Genomic DNA, 21,460 nt, shown 5'->3' with positions numbered 1-21,460 from the left:
CACAAAGAACTTTTTGATGATCTGTTTACACCTAGGCATGTGACAGTGACAAAGGGACATCTTCTACGTCTAGAAAAAGAGCATTTCACCAGTGTCTCTCACTGTCACAAGATGTGGTGCTGGTGAATTTATTGTGCAATTTCAAGAAGGGCCAGGATGCTTGTTTTGAATAGAAGAATACTACAGATTTTAGATTTCTGCTCTAGTCAAGTTGACCCATGATTTTATAATAATTGCCAGATTTGGAGTCAGGAGGAATTTTTTTTTCCCCTGAAACAAAGAAATTGGCATCAGCCCCACGATTCTTTTTTGCCTTTCTATGGTTCAACACTAAAGAGTTACAGGTTAGACTTAATAGACGTATGTCATCTTCCAACCTTATGTACTGTGTTGCTATGTGATCATTGTTTTACTTGTAAGTTCTTATCTACAAGACAATGCCATTGTAAATTCTGAAATTGTTTGATTTGCAGAGAAAAAGTGCAGATGAAGGTTTTTCTTAGGTGATACATTTTCCCTACATGTTCTCTATATATTTCATTTCTATCTCCAATGTTTTTTCATGCAATCATACAGTAGTGTCCTTCATTGTTTACAGCCAGTGGAAATTGATCCTCGTCATGTGATGGACACAGATTTTATCCACTGGAACTAAACAATGAAAATTTTTATTACTTTACTGAAAACTTCTAAGGCAATCATATACACAGTATATTAGGAAATATTATAACTCATAGTATAAAATAATAACTTTTACTTGTTAAAACTAGAGATGAGCGAACAGTGTTCTATCGAACACATGTTCGATCGGATATCAGGGTGTTCGCCATGTTCGAATCGAATCGAACACCACGTGGTAAAGTGCGCCAAAATTCGATTCCCCTCCCACCTTCCCTGGCGCCTTTTTTGCACCAATAACAGCGCAGGGGAGGTGGGACAGGAACTACGACACTGGGGGCATTGAAAAAAATTGGAAAAAGTCATTGGCTGCCGAAATCAGGTGACCTCCATTTTAGACGAATAGTGGATTTCAAATCCGGGTCATATGAGAATGTGAACTTTGTGACTATGAGACAGGGATAGCTGTACAGGCAGGGATAGCTAGGGATAACCTTTATTTAGGGGGGGAATGTTATTAAAAATAACTTTTTGGGGCTCTATCGGGTGTGTAATTGTGATTTTTGTGAGATAAACTTTTTCCCATAGGGATGCATTGGCCAGCGCTGATTGGCCAAATTCCGTACTCTGGCCAATCAGTGCTGGCCAATGCATTCTATTAGCTTGATGAAGCAGAGTGTGCACAAGGGTTCAAGCGCACCCTCGGCTCTGATGTAGCAGAGCCGAGGCTGCACAAGGGTTCAAGCGCACCCTCGGCTCTGATGTAGGAGAGCCGAGGGTGCACTTGAACCCTTGTGCACCCTCAGCTCTGCTACATCAGAGCCGAGGGTGCGCTTGAACCCTTGTGCACACTCTGCTTCATCAAGCTAATAGAATGCATTGGCCAGCGCTGATTGGCCAATGTATTCTATTAGCCTGATGAAGTAGAGCTGAATGTGTGTGCTAAGCACACACATTCAGCTCTACTTCATCGGGCTAATAGAATGCATTGGCCAGCGCTGATTGGCCAGAGTACGGAACTCGACCAATCAGCGCTGGCTCTGCTGGAGGAGGCGGAGTCTAAGATCGCTCCACACCAGTCTCCATTCAGGTCCGACCTTAGACTCCGCCTCCTCCGGCAGAGCCAGCGCTGATTGGCCGAAGGCTGGCCAATGCATTCCTATGCGAATGCAGAGACTTAGCAGTGCTGAGTCAGTTTTGCTCAACTACACATCTGATGCACACTCGGCACTGCTACATCAGATGTAGCAATCTGATGTAGCAGAGCCGAGGGTGCACTAGAACCCCTGTGCAAACTCAGTTCACGCTAATAGAATGCATTGGCCAGCGCTGATTGGCCAATGCATTCTATTAGCCCGATGAAGTAGAGCTGAATGTGTGTGCTAAGCACACACATTCAGCACTGCTTCATCACGCCAATACAATGCATTAGCCAGTGCTGATTGGCCAGAGTACGGAATTCGGCCAATCAGCGCTGGCCAATGCATTCTATTAGCCCGATGAAGTAGAGCTGAATGTGTGTGCTAAGCACACACATTCAGCACTGCTTCATCACGCCAATACAATGCATTAGCCAGTGCTGATTGGCCAGAGTACGGAATTCGGCCAATCAGCGCTGGCTCTGCTGGAGGAGGCGGAGTCTAAGATCGCTCCACACCAGTCTCCATTCAGGTCCGACCTTAGACTCCGCCTCCTCCAGCAGAGCCAGCGCTGATTGGCCGAATTCCGTACTCTGGCCAATCAGCACTGGCTAATGCATTGTATTGGCATGATGAAGCAGTGCTGAATGTGTGTGCTTAGCACACACATTCAGCTCTACTTCATCGGGCTAATAGAATGCATTGGCCAGCGCTGATTGGCCGAATTCCGTACTCTGGCCAATCAGCACTGGCTAATGCATTGTATTGGCGTGATGAAGCAGTGCTGAATGAGTGTGCTTAGCACACACATTCAGCTCTACTTCATCGGGCTAATAGAATGCATTGGCCAATCAGCGCTGGCCAATGCATTCTATTAGCGTGAACTGAGTTTGCACAGGGGTTCTAGTGCACCCTCGGCTCTGCTACATCAGATTGCTACATCTGATGTAGCAGTGCCGAGTGTGCATCAGATGTGTAGTTGAGCAAAACTGACTCAGCACTGCTAAGTCTGCATTCACATAGGAATGCATTGGCCAGCCTTCGGCCAATCAGCGCTGGCTCTGCCGGAGGAGGCGGAGTCTAAGGTCGGACCTGAATGGAGACTGGTGTGGAGCGATCTTAGACTCCGCCTCCTCCAGCAGAGCCAGCGCTGATTGGCCGAATTCCGTACTCTGGCCAATCAGCACTGGCTAATGCATTGTATTGGCGTGATGAAGCAGTGCTGAATGTGTGTGCTTAGCACACACATTCAGCTCTACTTCATCGGGCTAATAGAATGCATTGGCCAGCGCTGATTGGCCGAATTCCGTACTCTGGCCAATCAGCACTGGCTAATGCATTGTATTGGCGTGATGAAGCAGTGCTGAATGAGTGTGCTTAGCACACACATTCAGCTCTACTTCATCGGGCTAATAGAATGCATTGGCCAATCAGCGCTGGCCAATGCATTCTATTAGCGTGAACTGAGTTTGCACAGGGGTTCTAGTGCACCCTCGGCTCCGCTACATCAGATTGCTACATCTGATGTAGCAGTGCCGAGTGTGCATCAGATGTGTAGTTGAGCAAAACTGACTCAGCACTGCTAAGTCTGCATTCGCATAGGAATGCATTGGCCAGCCTTCGGCCAATCAGCGCTGGCTCTGCCGGAGGAGGCGGAGTCTAAGGTCGGACCTGAATGGAGACTGGTGTGGAGCGATCTTAGACTCCGCCTCCTCCAGCAGAGCCAGCGCTGATTGGCCGAATTCCGTACTCTGGCCAATCAGCACTGGCTAATGCATTGTATTGGCGTGATGAAGCAGTGCTGAATGTGTGTGCTTAGCACACACATTCAGCTCTACTTCATCGGGCTAATAGAATGCATTGGCCAGCGCTGATTGGCCGAATTCCGTACTCTGGCCAATCAGCACTGGCTAATGCATTGTATTGGCGTGATGAAGCAGTGCTGAATGTGTGTGCTTAGCACACACATTCAGCTCTACTTCATCGGGCTAATAGAATGCATTGGCCAGCGCTGATTGGCCAGAGTACGGAATTCGGCCAATCAGCGCTGACTCTGCTGGAGGAGGCGGAGTCTAAGATCGCTCCACACCAGTCTCCATTCAGGTCCGACCTTAGACTCCGCCTCCTCCAGCAGAGCCAGCGCTGATTGGCCGAATTCCGTACTCTGGCCAATCAGCACTGGCTAATGCATTGTATTGGCGTGATGAAGCAGTGCTGAATGTGTGTGCTTAGCACACACATTCAGCTCTACTTCATCGGGCTAATAGAATGCATTGGCCAGCGCTGATTGGCCGAATTCCGTACTCTGGCCAATCAGCACTGGCTAATGCATTGTATTGGCGTGATGAAGCAGTGCTGAATGTGTGTGCTTAGCACACACATTCAACTCTACTTCATCGGGCTAATAGAATGCATTGGCCAATCAGCGCTGGTCAATGCATTCTATTAGCGTGAACTGAGTTTGCACAGGGGTTCTAGTGCACCCTCGGCTCTGCTACATCAGATTGCTACATCTGATGTAGCAGTGCCGAGTGTGCATCAGATGTGTAGTTGAGCAAAACTGACTCAGCACTGCTAAGTCTGCATTCGCATAGGAATGCATTGGCCAGCCTTCGGCCAATCAGCGCTGGCTCTGCCGGAGGAGGCGGAGTCTAAGGTCGGACCTGAATGGAGACTGGTGTGGAGCGATCTTAGACTCCGCCTCCTCCAGCAGAGCCAGCGCTGATTGGTCGAGTTCCGTACTCTGGCCAATCAGCACTGGCCAATGCATTTCTATGGGGAAAAGTTAGCTTGCGAAAATCGCAAACTGACAGGGATTTCCATGAAATAAAGTGACTTTTATGCCCCCAGACATGCTTCCCCTGCTGTCCCAGTGTCATTCCAGGGTGTTGGTATCATTTCCTGGGGTGTCATAGTGGACTTGGTGACCCTCCAGACACGAATTTGGGTTTCCCCCTTAACGAGTTTATGTTCCCCATAGACTATAATGGGGTTCGAAACCCATTCGAACACTCGAACAGTGAGCGGCTGTTCGAATCGAATTTCGAACCTCGAACATTTTAGTGTTCGCTCATCTCTAGTTAAAACCATAATACTACTTTGAGACATATCAGATCATAATTCCACTGGTGGTTTGAGAGCTGGGACACTACCATTCCTAGAGACCCAGCAAGTGAGAGGTCAAGATTAGGGTTCAGCCGATCTTGACTTTTCAGGATCGATTTTGAAATCCGATTTCCGATCATTTTTCATTTGAACCCGATCTCAATCCCAATTCTGATCCCAATGCAAGTCAATGGGATTTTTTTTACTAATCAGAGATCGGATTTTAAAAACAATCCTATTCACTATACAGCATGGAATCTAACAATTGAATGCTTTAATACTTAGAATCCACACTGTGTAGTGATTTTTTTTTAATGACTAAGTAGCCAGAGGATTTTTGTTTAACTCTCTGGCTGCTTAGTCCCCCCTGTTGTCTACTTACCTGCAGAGATGGCTGGTCTGGTGCCCGATGTTCTCTTTCTTCTTCGCCTCGCTGCCCCCTTCCTCCCAGGTTAGGAGAGTGTGGGCGGGTACTGGGAGGGGAGACGTCACGTCTCCCCACCCTATACCCGCCCACACTCTCCTAAGCCACAAGCCCTGCCTTCTTCCTATCTCTTAAAGACTAACCTGGGAGGCGGGGGCAGTGAGGTGAAGAAGAACAAGAACACCGGGCACCGGACCAGCCATCTCTGCAGGTAAGTAGTTACTGGAGATGTTAGCTATTCTCCCATTAGAATGAATGGATTAGAATGAATGGACGCAGCCAGCGCACAGGGGGTTAAGGCTGTGTGCCGGCTGTTTCCATTCATTCCTATGGAACCGTAGTGGAGCCTTCACACTGAGTATACACTTCACTCAGAATGAGCAGAGCGTATACTCAGTGTGAAGGCTAACATTGTTAGCTTTTCCCACAATTCTTGGCCAGTAGCAAAACATTGTGGGAAATAATCACCGGTCTCAATACCACCTAAAAAGATCGTGTTCGGAATCCCCATCGCGATCGTGAAATTTTCTCGATCGCCGATGGGAATCCGGTCTTTTCCGAACACGATCGCTCAACCCTAGTCAAGATCTCAAACTCCTTGTTTTCTGCAAGATTTTTTTTTTGTCTAGAAATCTGGAACTGGTGATGAAAAGCTCATGGAATTTGGACATGCCCTGCAGCTCTTTACATTCTGTGAATTGATAGGTTTCCAGTTAATGGCTCCTTAAAGTTCACATTGTCCCAAAGATTTATGTTGCTTTTTCCTTCTTCGCTTCATATCTTGAACATGATAACTGTATGGCAGAGTGTAGACAAGCATAACAGTTATTTTTCTGCTGTCTGATTCATCCATCCACCTCAAATAAAGGAGACAACTAGATATTCATGTTTAATATACATATTTTCTTTGAGGGTTTCAAAGCCCCTGCTAGTCAGAGTAGTGTAGCCAGCTATATAAAAATAGATTAGACTTATTATTAGAGATGAGCGAACAGTGTTCTATCGAACACATGTTCGATCGGATATCAGGCTGTTCGATGTGTTCGATTCGAATCGAACATCACGTGGCAAACTCCAAAAAAATTCGATTCCCCTCCCACCTTCCCTGGCGCTTTTTTTTCACCAATAACAGCGCAGGGGAGGTGGGACAGGAACTAGACACCGGAGGCATCGAAAAAAATCGGAAAAAGTCATTGGCTGCCGAAATCAGGTGACCTCCATTTTAGACGAATAGTGGATTTCAAATCCAGGTCAGGGCTCGTTCACATCTGCGTTCATCTGTCCTTATTGCAGGTTTCCATTTCCTGCATAAAACAGATGCAGGAGACGGAAGCCTGCAGGAGACTTTCTCACCCATTCATTTGAATGGGTGAGAAAGCTGTCCAGCCGTGAGCGGCAGTGAGCGTTTTGCGCTCTCCGCCGCGAAACCGGGTTTTATAATCCGGACACAGAGTCGGACATGCACTACACTGTGTCCGGATTAAAAAATCCGGTTTCGCGGCGGAGAGCCTAAAACGCTCACCGCCACTCACGGCCGGACCCGGTCTATGGTTTCCGTCTTCTGCCATGCAGAAGACGGAAACCATAGAACGGAGACATGAACGCAGGTGTGAACCTAGCGTCATATGAGAATGTGAACTTTGTGACTAAGAGACAGGGATAGCTGTACAGGCAGGGATAGCTAGGGCTAACCTTTATTTAGGTAGGAATGTTATTAAAAATAACTTTTTGGGGCTCTATCGGGTGTGTAATTGTGATTTTTGTGACATAAACTTTTTCCCATAGGAATGCATTGGCCAGCGCTGATTGGCCAGAGTACGTAATTCGACCAATCAGCGCTGGCTCTGCTGGAGGAGGCGGAGTCTAAGATCGCTCCACACCAGTCTCCATTCAGGTCCGACCTTAGACTCCGCCTCCTCCGGCAGAGCCAGCGCTGATTGGCCGAAGGCTGGCCAATGCATTCCTATGGGAATGCAGAGACTTAGCAGTGCTGAGCCAGTTCTGCTCAACTACACCGTGTGCCAGTCAGCCCATCTGATATAGCAGTGTGGATTAATGCTGCTGCACACCATATGCATGTGAAAACATAAGATTTATTGGTACATATACGCCATGAATTGGGTAAATTGGTTTGTAAAGCATAAGGAACAACTAGATCATTTCAGTTAATGACGTTTCGGTCATATTAGACCTTCATCAGATGCGATCTAGAAATAATATAAAGAATAACATAAGTACAATCAAACTTGTAATGCTGAACATAGCATAAAAAATAGGCGCAGTGACCAAAGTACATAGAATAGAAGTGAAAACAAGGAGAAAGGAAAAAGAGGAAAAAAAAGGCCAGAGAGAAAGAAATGTTAGGGAAAATAGTATACAAAAGACAAGAGAGGGGAGAGAAAAAGGGAAAGAAAGAGCAAGAAGAAACTGAGAAACCAAAGTAAGAGAAAGAGAGAGTGAGTAGGAAGGCTAGAAAGCAGAAGTCCCAGGGAAAGAATAAGAGCAGAACTGCCAAGAAAAGAGTGAGTGAGAAGGGGATAAGAGCAGTAGTCCCAAGGGGAGGGGGAAGGAAGGGAGACAAGTGGAGGTAAAACCCAGCAGGTATAGTGTATAAAAGGGGGCAAAGAAAATCACTGGTGTGGGGGAGGAAAACATACCTAGAAATGTGCAGCGTTAGCAGCGGGGTCATGGCGTACTGGGGAGGTAAGAATGAGGGGTTAATATACCCCTGAGTCACCACTAGGGCCAATGGAGGCAGCGTGTAGACGCCGCGCTGCACGTCCGGCCCGCCGGCGAGATTGTGCCGCGGGACCGGAAGTGACGCGGCCGGAAGTACGCATGCGCTCCACCGATGCGTTCCACCGGCGGAGCGCATGCGCACAGGCGACCGCGACCCGGCAGACGCCGGGCACAGAGAGAAGAGGAATACAAATAGATCGGAGGAATGTAGAGGACGTACTGCAATAATGGGACCATGCTGGTAGATGGGAGAAAGAAATGAGATAAGAGACGCAGGCTAGAGTGGGGAGCAAAAGAAGAGAAAAGAGAAGAAGAAAAGGAAGTGTATATAAAAAAGGAACAAAAGATGAGAGAGCAAAAGAGAGACAAATATGAAAAATACATACAAAAGGGAAAACATGTACAATATAAGGTAGCATAGTTACAAATAGAAGTGACAAAAGTGTATGCATGAACTTAATAGATGGATAATAAAGAAAAAATGTGGAAAAAATAAAATAAAAAATAAATAATAAAAATTCAGAAAAATTCAGTGAATAAAGAAAAAGAAAATGGAAAAATTGCAAAATAATAAAAAAATATATAAAAAATAAATAAATGCAAAAAATGAATAAAAATAAATAAAAAATATAAATAATGAACAATAACTACATATGAGAATACTTAAGGAAAAAAAGGGGGGGGGAAGATAACAATGGAAGGTAATACTAGCTTATGCTACCATATATCTCTACTATACCAGGGAGTGGCTGTGGGCTTTCATTTCATCTGCAAAAGATTGAAAAAATAAGCATTAGTATAACTGTAGAGAGAAAGCTTAAAAATGCACCAGCCGGCGAGCAACCTAAGAACAAGAAGAAAAGAAGGGGATATGTCATAAACATGAACAAAATCAAATAGAAATTACAATCTTCTTGATACAGTATACAAGGAAGTCCGTATATGCAAATGATGGTGCAGACGATAACAGTAGACCGTGTCGTCCGTGTCAAAAGGAATAAGTTCTGTCGTAGGCCCGATTGAGACCCATAGGTTCAATCGTGTTCAGAGTGTGAATCCAAAAGGATTCCCTTTGTTTGAGTCTAGCAATACGATTTCCACCATGTCGAGATTCAGGAACATGTTCAATCACTTGGAATCTTAATTGTGACACATTATGTCTTGCCTTTCTGAAATGTGCTGGTACCGGTAAAGCATCCACTTGGTTACGTATTGTAGACTTGTGTTTAGAAAATCGGTCTCTTATGTGTTGGGTTGTTTCCCCAAAATACAGTAAACCACAGGGACACTTAAGTAGATATACAACAAATGATGAGTCGCATGTGAAGAAATCACGAATGGGGAAGCGATGTCCAGTGTGAGGATGAAGGAAGTGATCCCCACGGATGACAGCGGAACACTGTATACAGTGCAGGCACGGAAAAGTGCCCCGTTTGGGGGTAGCCAAAAAAGTTTGTCTAGGTATTTTGGTACTGCTACCGAAGTCGGCCTTGACCAAAGTATCTCTAAGATTTTTCTCCCTCTTAAAGCTCATAAGAGGGGGGTGTGAAAATTCTTCGATCTCTGGGAAAGATCTGTGCAAAAGGGACCAATGCTTACGGACAATACTGTTGATTTTGCTAGAAAGGGGATGGTATTTTTGGACGAATGGGATTTGCTTGGGTCTAAGTTTACTAGAAGCACCAGAGGGCTGCTGGGCCTCATGTGCAAGGGCTTTATGGAGAACTGAACTGGGGTAAACCCCTTTCTCTAAATCGCTGTGTCATTTCACTGAGACGTGTTGTCTGGACCACAGGATCAGTGACAATCCGTCGTACCCTCTTGTACTGTGAAATCGGTAATGAGTTCTTGGTGTTTGGTGGATGGTTACTTGTGTAGGCTAGCAGGCTATTTCTATCAGTGGGTTTGGTGTACAGATCATAGCTAATATATCCCAGCTCATCTTTAAGAACCCAAGTGTCTAAAAAGTTGAGTTTAGAAAAATCATGATGGATCGTAAACTGTAATTCAGGATGAATCCCATTGAGTACATTGTGGAATGAGAGTAGCGATGCGGGGGATCCATTCCAGACACAGAAGATATCATCAATGTAGCGACGCCAATAAATGGCGTGCTCTTTGAATAGAGATTGAATTGACGACAATTAGCCGATACTAATACATATCTTCCATTATCTCATAACCCCACCTCACAAGTAGCGGCCCTCATACATTCGCATCTGGAACATTATCTAGAGACAGGTATCATTGATAGTAAAACCTTTGAATACTTGACCAATCATCATCCTATCACTCCTGTCTTCTACATATTACCTAAGGTACACAAAAACTTACACAAACCACCCGGACGTCCTATTGTAGCTAGCACAGATTCTATTCTTGCTCCTCTATCTAAGCTACTTGATAAGATTTTCACTCCACTTGTTCGCAACACCACTTCCTTCCTCCTTGACACCTCGCATTTTATGGATACACTTGCTGCTATCTCTCCATGCCCCAGTCACACCATCTTGGTTTCTTGGGACGTCACTAGTCTCTATACGTCCATTCAACACGATAAGGGTCTTTTAGCCACCAAACGGTTTCTCTCAGCCAACAACATCTCTGGCGAGGAACTTAATTTCTGTCTTGACCTCCTCCATACTATCTTGCATAACAATTTCTTCATGTTTGGGGATGATATGTTTTTGCAAATCCGGGGCACCGCAATGGGCTCTAACGTGGCACCACCTTATGCCAACATATACATGCACATGTTTGAAGTTGACCATGTTTATCCCCATTCTCTATTCAAAGAGCACGCCATTTATTGGCGTCGCTACATTGATGATATCTTCTGTGTCTGGAATGGATCCCCCGCATCGCTACTCTCATTCCACAATGTACTCAATGGGATTCATCCTGAATTACAGTTTACGATCCATCATGATTTTTCTAAACTCAACTTTTTAGACACTTGGGTTCTTAAAGATGAGCTGGGATATATTAGCTATGATCTGTACACCAAACCCACTGATAGAAATAGCCTGCTAGCCTACACAAGTAACCATCCACCAAACACCAAGAACTCATTACCGATTTCACAGTACAAGAGGGTACGACGGATTGTCACTGATCCTGTGGTCCAGACAACACGTCTCAGTGAAATGACACAGCGATTTAGAGAAAGGGGTTACCCTAGTTCAGTTCTCCATAAAGCCCTTGCACATGAGGCCCATCAGCCCTCTGGTGCTTCTAGTAAACTTAGACCCAAGCAAATCCCATTCGTCCAAAAATACCATCCCCTTTCTAGCAAAATCAACAGTATTGTCCGTAAGCATTGGTCCCTTTTGCACAGATCTTTCCCAGAGATCGAAGAATTTTCACACCCCCCTCTTATGAGCTTTAAGAGGGAGAAAAATCTTAGAGATACTTTGGTCAAGGCCGACTTCGGTAGCAGTACCAAAATACCTAGACAAACTTTTTTGGCTACCCCCAAACGGGGCACTTTTCCGTGCCTGCACTGTATACAGTGTTCCGCTGTCATCCGTGGGGATCACTTCCTTCATCCTCACACTGGACATCGCTTCCCCATTCGTGATTTCTTCACATGCGACTCATCATTTGTTGTATATCTACTTAAGTGTCCCTGTGGTTTACTGTATGTTGGGGAAACAACCCAACACATAAGAGACCGATTTTCTAAACACAAGTCTACAATACGTAACCAAGTGGATGCTTTACCGGTACCAGCACATTTCAGAAAGGCAAGACATAATGTGTCACAATTAAGATTCCAAGTGATTGAACATGTTCCTGAATCTCGACATGGTGGAAATCGTATTGCTAGACTCAAACAAAGGGAATCCTTTTGGATTCACACTCTGAACACGATTGAACCTATGGGTCTCAATCGGGCCTACGACAGAACTTATTCCTTTTGACACGGACGACACGGTCTACTGTTATCGTCTGCACCATCATTTGCATATACGGACTTCCTTGTATACTGTATCAAGAAGATTGTAATTTCTATTTGATTTTGTTCATGTTTATGACATATCCCCTTCTTTTCTTCTTGTTCTTAGGTTGCTCGCCGGCTGGTGCGTTTTTTATGCTTTCTCTCTACAGTTATACTAATGCTTATTTTTTCAATCTTTTGCAGATGAAATGAAAGCCCACAGCCACTCCCTGGTATAGTAGAGATATATGGTAGCATAAGCTAGTATTACCTTCCATTGTTATCTTCCCCCCCCCCCCCCTTTTTTTCCTTAAGTATTCTCATATGTAGTTATTGTTCATTATTTATATTTTTTATTTATTTTTATTCATTTTTTGCATTTATTTATTTTTTATATATTTTTTTATTATTTTGCAATTTTTCCATTTTCTTTTTCTTTATTCACTGAATTTTTCTGAATTTTTATTATTTATTTTTTATTTTATTTTTTCCACATTTTTTCTTTATTATCCATCTATTAAGTTCATGCATACACTTTTGTCACTTCTATTTGTAACTATGCTACCTTATATTGTACATGTTTTCCCTTTTGTATGTATTTTTCATATTTGTCTCTCTTTTGCTCTCTCATCTTTTGTTCCTTTTTTATATACACTTCCTTTTCTTCTTCTCTTTTCTCTTCTTTTGCTCCCCACTCTAGCCTGCGTCTCTTATCTCATTTCTTTCTCCCATCTACCAGCATGGTCCCATTATTGCAGTACGTCCTCTACATTCCTCCGATCTATTTGTATTCCTCTTCTCTCTGTGCCCGGCGTCTGCCGGGTCGCGGTCGCCTGTGCGCATGCGCTCCGCCGGTGGAACGCATCGGTGGAGCGCATGCGTACTTCCGGCCGCGTCACTTCCGGTCCCGCGGCACAATCTTGCCGGCGGGCCGGACGTGCAGCGCGGCGTCTACACGCTGCCTCCATTGGCCCTAGTGGTGACTCAGGGGTATATTAACCCCTCATTCTTACCTCCCCAGCACGCCATGACCCCGCTGCTAACTCTGCACATTTCTAGGTATGTTTTCCTCCCCCACACCAGTGATTTTCTTTGCCCCCTTTTATACACTATACCTGCTGGGTTTTACCTCCACTTGTCTCCCTTCCTTCCCCCTCCCCTTGGGACTACTGCTCTTATCCCCTTCTCACTCACTCTTTTCTTGGCAGTTCTGTTCTTATTCTTTCCCTGGGACTTCTGCTTTCTAGCCTTCCTACTCACTCTCTCTTTCTCTTACTTTGGTTTCTCAGTTTCTTCTTGCTCTTTCTTTCCCTTTTTCTCTCCCCTCTCTTGTCTTTTGTATACTATTTTCCCTAACATTTCTTTCTCTCTGGCCTTTTTTTCCTCTTTTTCCTTTCTCCTTGTTTTCACTTCTATTCTATGTACTTTGGTCACTGCGCCTATTTTTTATGCTATGTTCAGCATTACAAGTTTGATTGTACTTATGTTATTCTTTATATTATTTCTAGATCGCATCTGATGAAGGTCTAATATGACCGAAACGTCATTAACTGAAATGATCTAGTTGTTCCTTATGCTTTACAAACCAATTTACCCAATTCATGGCGTATATGTACCAATAAATCTTATGTTTTCACATGCATATGGTGTGCAGCAGCATTAATCCACATTGTACGTGAGTCACAGGACTCTTTGTCTGCTAGCACCCAAACTCCATATTATTCTAGTGTGCGGTTCCATTGCTCTTTGTATACATCTGATATAGCAGAGCCGAGTGTGCATAAGGGTTCTAGTGCACCCTCGGCTCTGCTACAACTGATGTAGCAGAGCCGAGTGTGCACACTCGGCACACGGTGTAGTTGAGCAGAACTGGCTCAGCACTGCTAAGTCTCTGCATTCCCATAGGAATGCATTGGCTCTGCCAGAGGAGGCGGAGTCTAAGGTCGGACCTGAATGGAGACTGGTGTGGAGCGATCTTAGACTCCGCCTCCTCCAGCAGAGCCAGTGCTGATTGGTCGAGTTCCGTACTCTGGCCAATCAGCGCTGGCCAATGCATTCCTATGGGAATGCAGAGAAAACTGGCTCAGCACTGCTAAGTCTCTGCAGTAGCAGGCTCTGATGTAGAGCCAGCGCCAGCGCTGATTGGTCGAGTTCCGTACTCTGGCCAATCAGCGCTGGTCAATGCATTCCTATGGGGAAAAGTTAGCTTGCGAAAATCGCAAGCTGACAGGGATTTCCATGAAATAAAGTGACTTTTATGCCCCCAGACATGCTTCCCCTGCTGTCCCAGTGTCATTCCAGGGTGTTGGTATCATTTCCTGTGGTGTCATAGTGGACTTGGTGACCCTCCAGACACGGATTTGGGTTTCCCCCTTAACGGGTATATGTTCCCCATAGACTATAATGGGGTTCGAAACCCGTTCGAACACACGAACAGTGAGCGGCTGTTCGAATCGAATTTCGAACCTCGAACATTTTAGTGTTCGCTCATCTCTACTTATTATAAGTCAATTGACTCCATTGTAAAACAGAACCTTTATGGATCTAGTAAAATTATAACCCATGATGGTATTGTGGCTCTGATGCCCAGAAACATGGCACATATTTCCAAGTAATCATTAGGGTACAAAGAACAAGGTTATACAACAGTGAAATTCTGAGTGCAGTTGGACGATGAAGTAATATGATCAAATTAACATTAAGTAAATAGACCACATCAGACCACTCACTCCATTTCCTGCATTAGCCCCTATTACGCTCCATGTAATTTAATAACATGATGTGCTATACGACAGGGACCGTTTATCTAACTATTGATATCTGAATCCATGGTTGTTTGTTTTTGTTCTAGATGTATGCTTTTCATGAATCAGTGTGTGGCAGACCCTCCGAGTAATTATTATGTTTAATAAATCACAGACTAGCTATATCCAGTTACTTACATTGGCTGTCATTAGACTGGGACATAGAAACACAAATGGAAAAGCTTGTAATTAATCAAAGCGCTCTCGGCCACGCTCTGTGACATGGATCCTGAGCACACAATGAATTGATCAAAGCATTTGACTGTTACTTGTGTTTTCTCTGCTAAGTAGAAGAAGCAGGTTGCTTGATGTCTTTTTGTATACCCAGGGGATATTTTTAAACCAGTGAGCGGCTGAGCATAATAATAATTAAAATAACAATATATGCAACTGTAATCATTAATTGTTCCATTGAATGGCAGAACATCACTTCATTGTGTTTGAAAGTGTCAAAGAGTATTCGGTAATGCCCAGATATATCAAAACCAGTTACAGTCAACAATTATTCCCATAGCGCAACTATGGTTTCTAATTTTGTAAATAAATTTACTAAATATGTTATATTATTATGTTTTTCATTTAGACTCCTCTTTGCAAACTTATCAGTATTGTTGTGTAAAATTAACATTAAAATGGTTTAAGTTTCCATATTCTTTTATGATAAATTTTGTCAATAGTACAGGTGATAATTGTAATCTTTGTAATAGAGTTGATGAAAGAAACTGTTATTTCCCCTGCCCTAGACTTATCACTATCAGGTATCCTAGTTTAGCTGCTGTTGTTTTAAGGTTACTGTGCCAACCTGTGAAACATCCACAGTTTTCAGAGCTTTTCTATGCTGATCCAATCAGCAGCTAAGGAGGGATATTTAAACTGTGTTCTTTCTCATCCAGGTGCCTGTTATTTGGTTTTACATTAGTTAGGCTCCAATGCGCTGATTGCTTATGCTGGACTGCTTTAATATTAACCTTTGGGTTTTTTTATTGGAAATCTACTTGTCTTCTGATTTTGGCTCTGACTTTACTTCTTGGACTAACTTTTGGCTTGGACATGTTAACTTTTCTGAATCATCTCCCTGCCTTGTGAGTTTGTCATGAGTTTTGGTTAGACTTCAGTTTGTGAAACATATTTCTAATACCAGTTTCTGTGGTGATAACTTGGGCACCAAATTCAGCACAAGTCCATCTAGGTTCACAGCTAGGGCAGGTAAAGACGATTAGGTTTCCAAGACCTATCTCTCAGCACTTTGTGAGATTTAAACCTGGGAGCAAGGACTGACTTTTGGCTTGGACATGCTCACTTTTCTGAATCATCTCCCTGTCTTGTGAGTTTGTCATGAGTTCTGGTTAGACTTCAGTTTGTGAAACATATTTCATATACAGTTTCTGTGGTGATAACTTGGGTACCAAATTCAGCACAAGTCCATCTAGGTTCACAGCTGGGGCAGGTAAAGATGATTAGGTTTCCAAGACCTATCTCTCAGTGATTTGTGAGATTTAAACAGCTATTGTCATCCAGTTCCTGCAATTTCTGAAATTTGCTTCAGAGATACTATCAAAATAATCACTGTTCCTGAATGTTCTGGTGAAATCCATGGCTAAAGCTTCAAGTAACAGATTTATCTCACTGCAGAGCTAGATAATATTTCACCTGATAAATCAGGTCTAATATTATGGAAAACTTTAGCAGGTTCTCACTCTCTCTGTCCTTTTCTCATTCTCATTCCCTTTTCTTTGGTCATAAAGTTGAACTGGCTGAGCTGAAAGCTGTGTATGGAAGTATAGATTTCAACAGTGTATTTAGAGTAGTGATCAGTTCAAGGGAGGGAAATAACAGAAGAAATATTCATGTTCCTTTAACTAAATGTTTTAAAACTTTATTGTTAGTACATGAACTATTTATTTGTGTAATATTTAGATATGCTTTTATAATGGGTCAAGGGTAGAACCCTGTCATAAGTAAATGAATAGCCTATATTCACTTATTAAATATCTTTCTGCCACTAGTGTCAGTAGCTCTGGTTCCCACTGGTCCTGCACCTATGATGTCACCTTCATCATTCTCGTGACTGCTGCGGCCAATGACTGACTTCAGCAGCCACATCTAATACATGCAAATTTAGGCATAGGTATATAAAAATGGAGCAAGTAGCCCCATAATAAATTTGACAGAATTCTGACATTCTTAGGCTGGGTTCAGATCTGTGCCAGAATCTCCCGAGACTCCACCAAAGAAACTGTCGAGAATCGGCAGTGAGTAAAGTCCTGCATGGAGGATGGAACTTTCTCTGCTGTACATGCAAGTCAATTTGTGTAGCTAATAGTACTATTCTTTAAAATGCTTTATAGTAGATCTGTCTCCATACATCTGTGTAAATGTATTATGGCATTGTGATAATATTAACAGTCAAATAGTGAAAGCTGTGGATCAAGGTTATGAGTTCGCTGGATTTGTAACTAAGATCATTGCCATTCTCTCCAATGTATCCAGTGACTGACAGTTGACTACTGTGTATCAGACTGTATATAGTAGCAGATCAATCAATACTAACGGAAACATGGGATGAACTTTTCTTGAATCGAGACTCGTAACTATAAGTTCACTGTATTCCATGAGAGGTATTGTTAGCCAAACTGCAAAAAAAAATACTTCCATTTAGCGATTAGTGGCTAATAGTATATAGACAGGTCCATTATTCTATGTGGCCCTTCAGTATAACAGTAAAGATATGAAAATGTTGCAAATAGTTTAGTGGCTGGTCAATCCTACATTATACATGGACTATCTGACATTATCCAGCTTTTGATATCTGCTGAAAATATACACATGTTGGAAATGTCATGATATTTCCCTAATTTATACCGAGTGCTGTAATGAGACACAAGCTGCCCCACGGGAACGGGAAGAATTTGAAGCAACACGTCCCTTGTTTACCATAAGGCATTTAAAGTCTTTTGGGTTCATTTGACAGTAAACATTGTGAATACTGAACTCTGTCATTTCACACTTTGATGTTTTCAGACATTCTGGTGTTGTGATGAGAAGCCATTTGGTCACAGGGAGAAGACGAATATGCTGAAGTGTAACGCAGAATATACTGTAGTTTTTACGAAACCTATTTACAAAATTCTGCCTCTTAACCAGTTCATAAGCCCATTCTAGACCAGACACATTTTCAGGTTTTTTTTGTAGAACGTGTGGTTTGTAAAGCTACAATTTTGTTCAGACTAAAGGGAGTCTGTCACCATATTAAACCAGCAACATAGATAGGACAGGCTCACTTGAATGTAATTTATATAATTATAATTCCAATTTGGGTCAGATATACTGCTTTGATTAGCTTTCATTAACTTTAGGGGGGGGGGGGGGTTAGATGTGAAAAAAAAACCATTCTGACACCTATAAAAAATGTTTACTGTTTTGTTTAAAGAGCTGTCAGGATTTTTATTTGCAGGGCAACTTGTAGTTTTCACTGGTACCTATTTTAGGTATATATAACTTTTTGTTCACTAATCACTATTTATTGCTATTTTTTTGGTGGAGGGTGGACCCAGGTGACAAAAATACATTAATTTGCACATTGCAGTATTTAGTTTTTTTGTCATTCACTGTATGGGATAGATAACTCGATTTTTGTATAGTGTGGTGTTATAAACACATGGGGATACCTAAAAGTGTTTGTTTATCTTATTTTGTTTACTTATAATATTTACGTTTTTATTTCATTTTATATTTATTTTTGGTTTTATTTATTATTTTTTACACTTTCTCTTAAGCTTTCCAATTTTTTTTTCACTTTGTTCCTCTCCCACAAGGGAACTTGAACCTGAGATCTGCGGATACCCATTGCCATCCTTAGGGCTAGTTCACACGTGAACTGCCCGCGCGGGTTTTGACACAGAGAGAGACGCGGCGAGCCGCGTCTCTCTCTTGTCAAAACCCGCCCGCCGCGACCATCGCTGTCGCGGCTTAACCCTCTGCTGTCGGCTCAAATGAATGAGCCGACATAGGAGGGAGCTGCCGGGGGCTGAAGCCGCGCGGCTGAGCCTGCGCGGCTTCCGCCTGAAGAAAGGACATGTCCTTTCTTTTCTCCGCTAGCAGCAGCTCGCCGCTAGCGGAGAACAGAAGCCCGGCGGTCTCCATAGACCACCATTATAAGGGGAGGTTTTGGACGCGAAACCCGCTGTCAGAAACCTCCCCTTATACTCACGTGTGAACTAGCCCTTATATTTCCATCTCATCGAGGGTTAGCAGCGGGGTGAAATCATGCCCCTGAATCACCCAGATGTTGTGAGTGCTATTGATCACGGCATCTGGAGGTTAAGCAGCAAGATTAAGGGTGCTTTCACACGGCGTAGCGCGCCGCTCCTTTAGACACATATGCACGTGTCCGAGCGCGGCGCTTCAAAACAGAGCCCATTGATTTCAATGGGTGCCGATATACACGCGTATATACACACCTGGAAGTCACACTGTAGATACAGCTCCTACAGTACCATTACGGTGCTTAACACAATGTAATAGTATAGTACAGAGCAGGAAGGGGTTAAAAGGAGTCTGCAGTAAATTAGCTATAAACCTAATGACAGTACCTTGCACAGATGATTCTACAGTTTCCAAATGTTACTCAATATAAATATTTCTAAGAATTATTTATTTATATTATGATTTTCTTATTAAATTAAATTAAAATGGGGCTTAAAATCTGTTAAAAAGTAAGGTATAAGAAAATCTTAACTGCATAATAATTTTCAAAGGGCCACATGTTTTTTTCAGGCTGGCTATAGATATACAGCTCTTGGCCAAATAATCATTCACCAATCAGCTTCAAATCGCTCATTGAAAGTGCTTGTTATTTCAATACTGTGGGAAATATGTGTGGAAACCCCATAAACATTGTGATATTAATAAGATTCAACAACAGACATACAAGACACCATGTACAATGACACTGTTTAGTGAACTTCAGCACTGGATCACAGTCAGAAATAAAGATTGAGCACACATTTTTAGACATATCTCAAACCTGTATCCCCAACACTTAGGATACAGATTAGGAGGCTAAAAGATAGAGACAAATAATTTACTTGGGAACTAAATTGAGTGCAAGTTCACATAAAATACACAGAAAATAATGCCTATCATATAAAAAAGAAAACATTATGCAACATTGCAGCGTGTTTCTAAGATCTTTTATGGGCAGTTGCCACCTGGCAAAGATGCAGACACTTCTTTAAAAGGATAGGGAATAAGTCTGATGGTTGGAGGTCTGACCTCTATGTGAATGGACGTCTGCCATATGCAACTCTTAAGTGTGAAAAGAGTAGTAGAGCTTTGGGAACTCTAGGAACCAGCCCCAGCTACCAATGGTTGAACCCCCAGCTCTCATAAACTTATCACTCTCTCCTGTGGGTATAGGCTTCCCAATCTATTTTATAATTTAAAGGCATACAGTAAACAATTTACTGTAACTCTGATTTATCTTGTACACATTTTGACTACAAAATAGAAATGTGGATTTCCTGCAAAACTTGGCTTGTAGTTATGTCTCTGGCAGATATGTAAATGATTACAAGTCTGATTAGACACAGAGTCTTTACACAAGACAGTGTAAAAGTGTTTTCACTGCTGCGCCCATTTTTTGGTGAAACATTTTTGAATCCTAAACATGCTTCTGCAAAGCACTTAAAGACATTTTGCCCAGTTGACAAACTTTGAGAGGGGGAAACATTATTGGACTGAGAGGAACAATAAGGTTAGTTCAATAAATTGCTTACCATGTAGGCTGTTCTGACCTAGTTGTTGAGAGCAATGATCATGTGAGGACATGCAGAAACAGCAAACAGGCTCCAGAGAGACCATCAGTAAGGAAGGTAATATTTTCTGCCAACAAGTATTAGCAGATTTCACAGTTTTCTTGTACCACCCAGACATAGGAGGTATCTTCATTAAACACCCATGTCTTTGTCTGGACCATTTTCATGCTTAGCAGAAGGAAATTTGGTGTCACAGCACCCCTGACATTTCCTGCCATTGACATCCAGGCACTGTCACTTTCGAAACCTGGACTGCTATGGACTGGAACTGTATTGCCTTCAACAATTAATCCAGGTTCTGTTTGGTTCCAAAGTCTGTTGGGTTTTGAGTATGGAGGCCTTGCAGTGAGTGCTTAAATCCTGCCTTTTCTGGGTCTCCACACACTGCCCCAAATGCAGGTGTGATGATCTGCAGAGCTATTGCATACAACAGCCAGTCACTCCTACTAGTAATTCAAGGGACACTAACAGTTCATTAATATGTGCAGGACACCCTGCAACGAAATGTGTTGCCTTTCATGGCAGAGCTTTCAACTGCCATTTTTCACAGAGCAATGCAGTAAAGGTTTCCAAGTAAACGTTTCCAAGAAACAAGTCCTCCAGATTTCAACACTTCCTTGGCCGGCCGAATTGCCAGATTTATTGCCAGATGAACATTTATGGAACCAACTGGGATCCCAGTTTCAGCAACCTATAAGTGTGCTGGATCTTCAGGCTCAGTTGCAACCAGTGACATAACTAAAGTCTTATGGGCCCATGGTGCAATCTTTTGTCCAGGGCCCCCTACCTCCCTTACAGCGAATTTTTCTTAGTGATGAGTGATGCTGAGGAGTTTAATCAAGCTTTAGGGTAATCTGTGGGTCTCCTTGGCTTAT

General features: G+C 43.0%; 1 protein-coding gene across 5 annotated transcripts in view; it reads left to right on the top strand.

The window, feature by feature from the left end:
* Positions 1 to 21,460, top strand: part of TRPC3 (transient receptor potential cation channel subfamily C member 3) — a 356,160-nt gene that overhangs the window by 121,501 nt on the left and 213,199 nt on the right. The window lies entirely within an intron of this gene.

The sequence above is a fragment of the Leptodactylus fuscus genome, chromosome 1 (genome assembly GCF_031893055.1).
Source record: "Leptodactylus fuscus isolate aLepFus1 chromosome 1, aLepFus1.hap2, whole genome shotgun sequence".
In the NCBI taxonomy this organism is placed as follows: Eukaryota; Metazoa; Chordata; class Amphibia; order Anura; family Leptodactylidae; genus Leptodactylus; species Leptodactylus fuscus.
The sequence above is the reverse complement of the archived record's forward strand: the minus strand, read 5'-3'. Positions and strand labels throughout refer to the sequence as shown.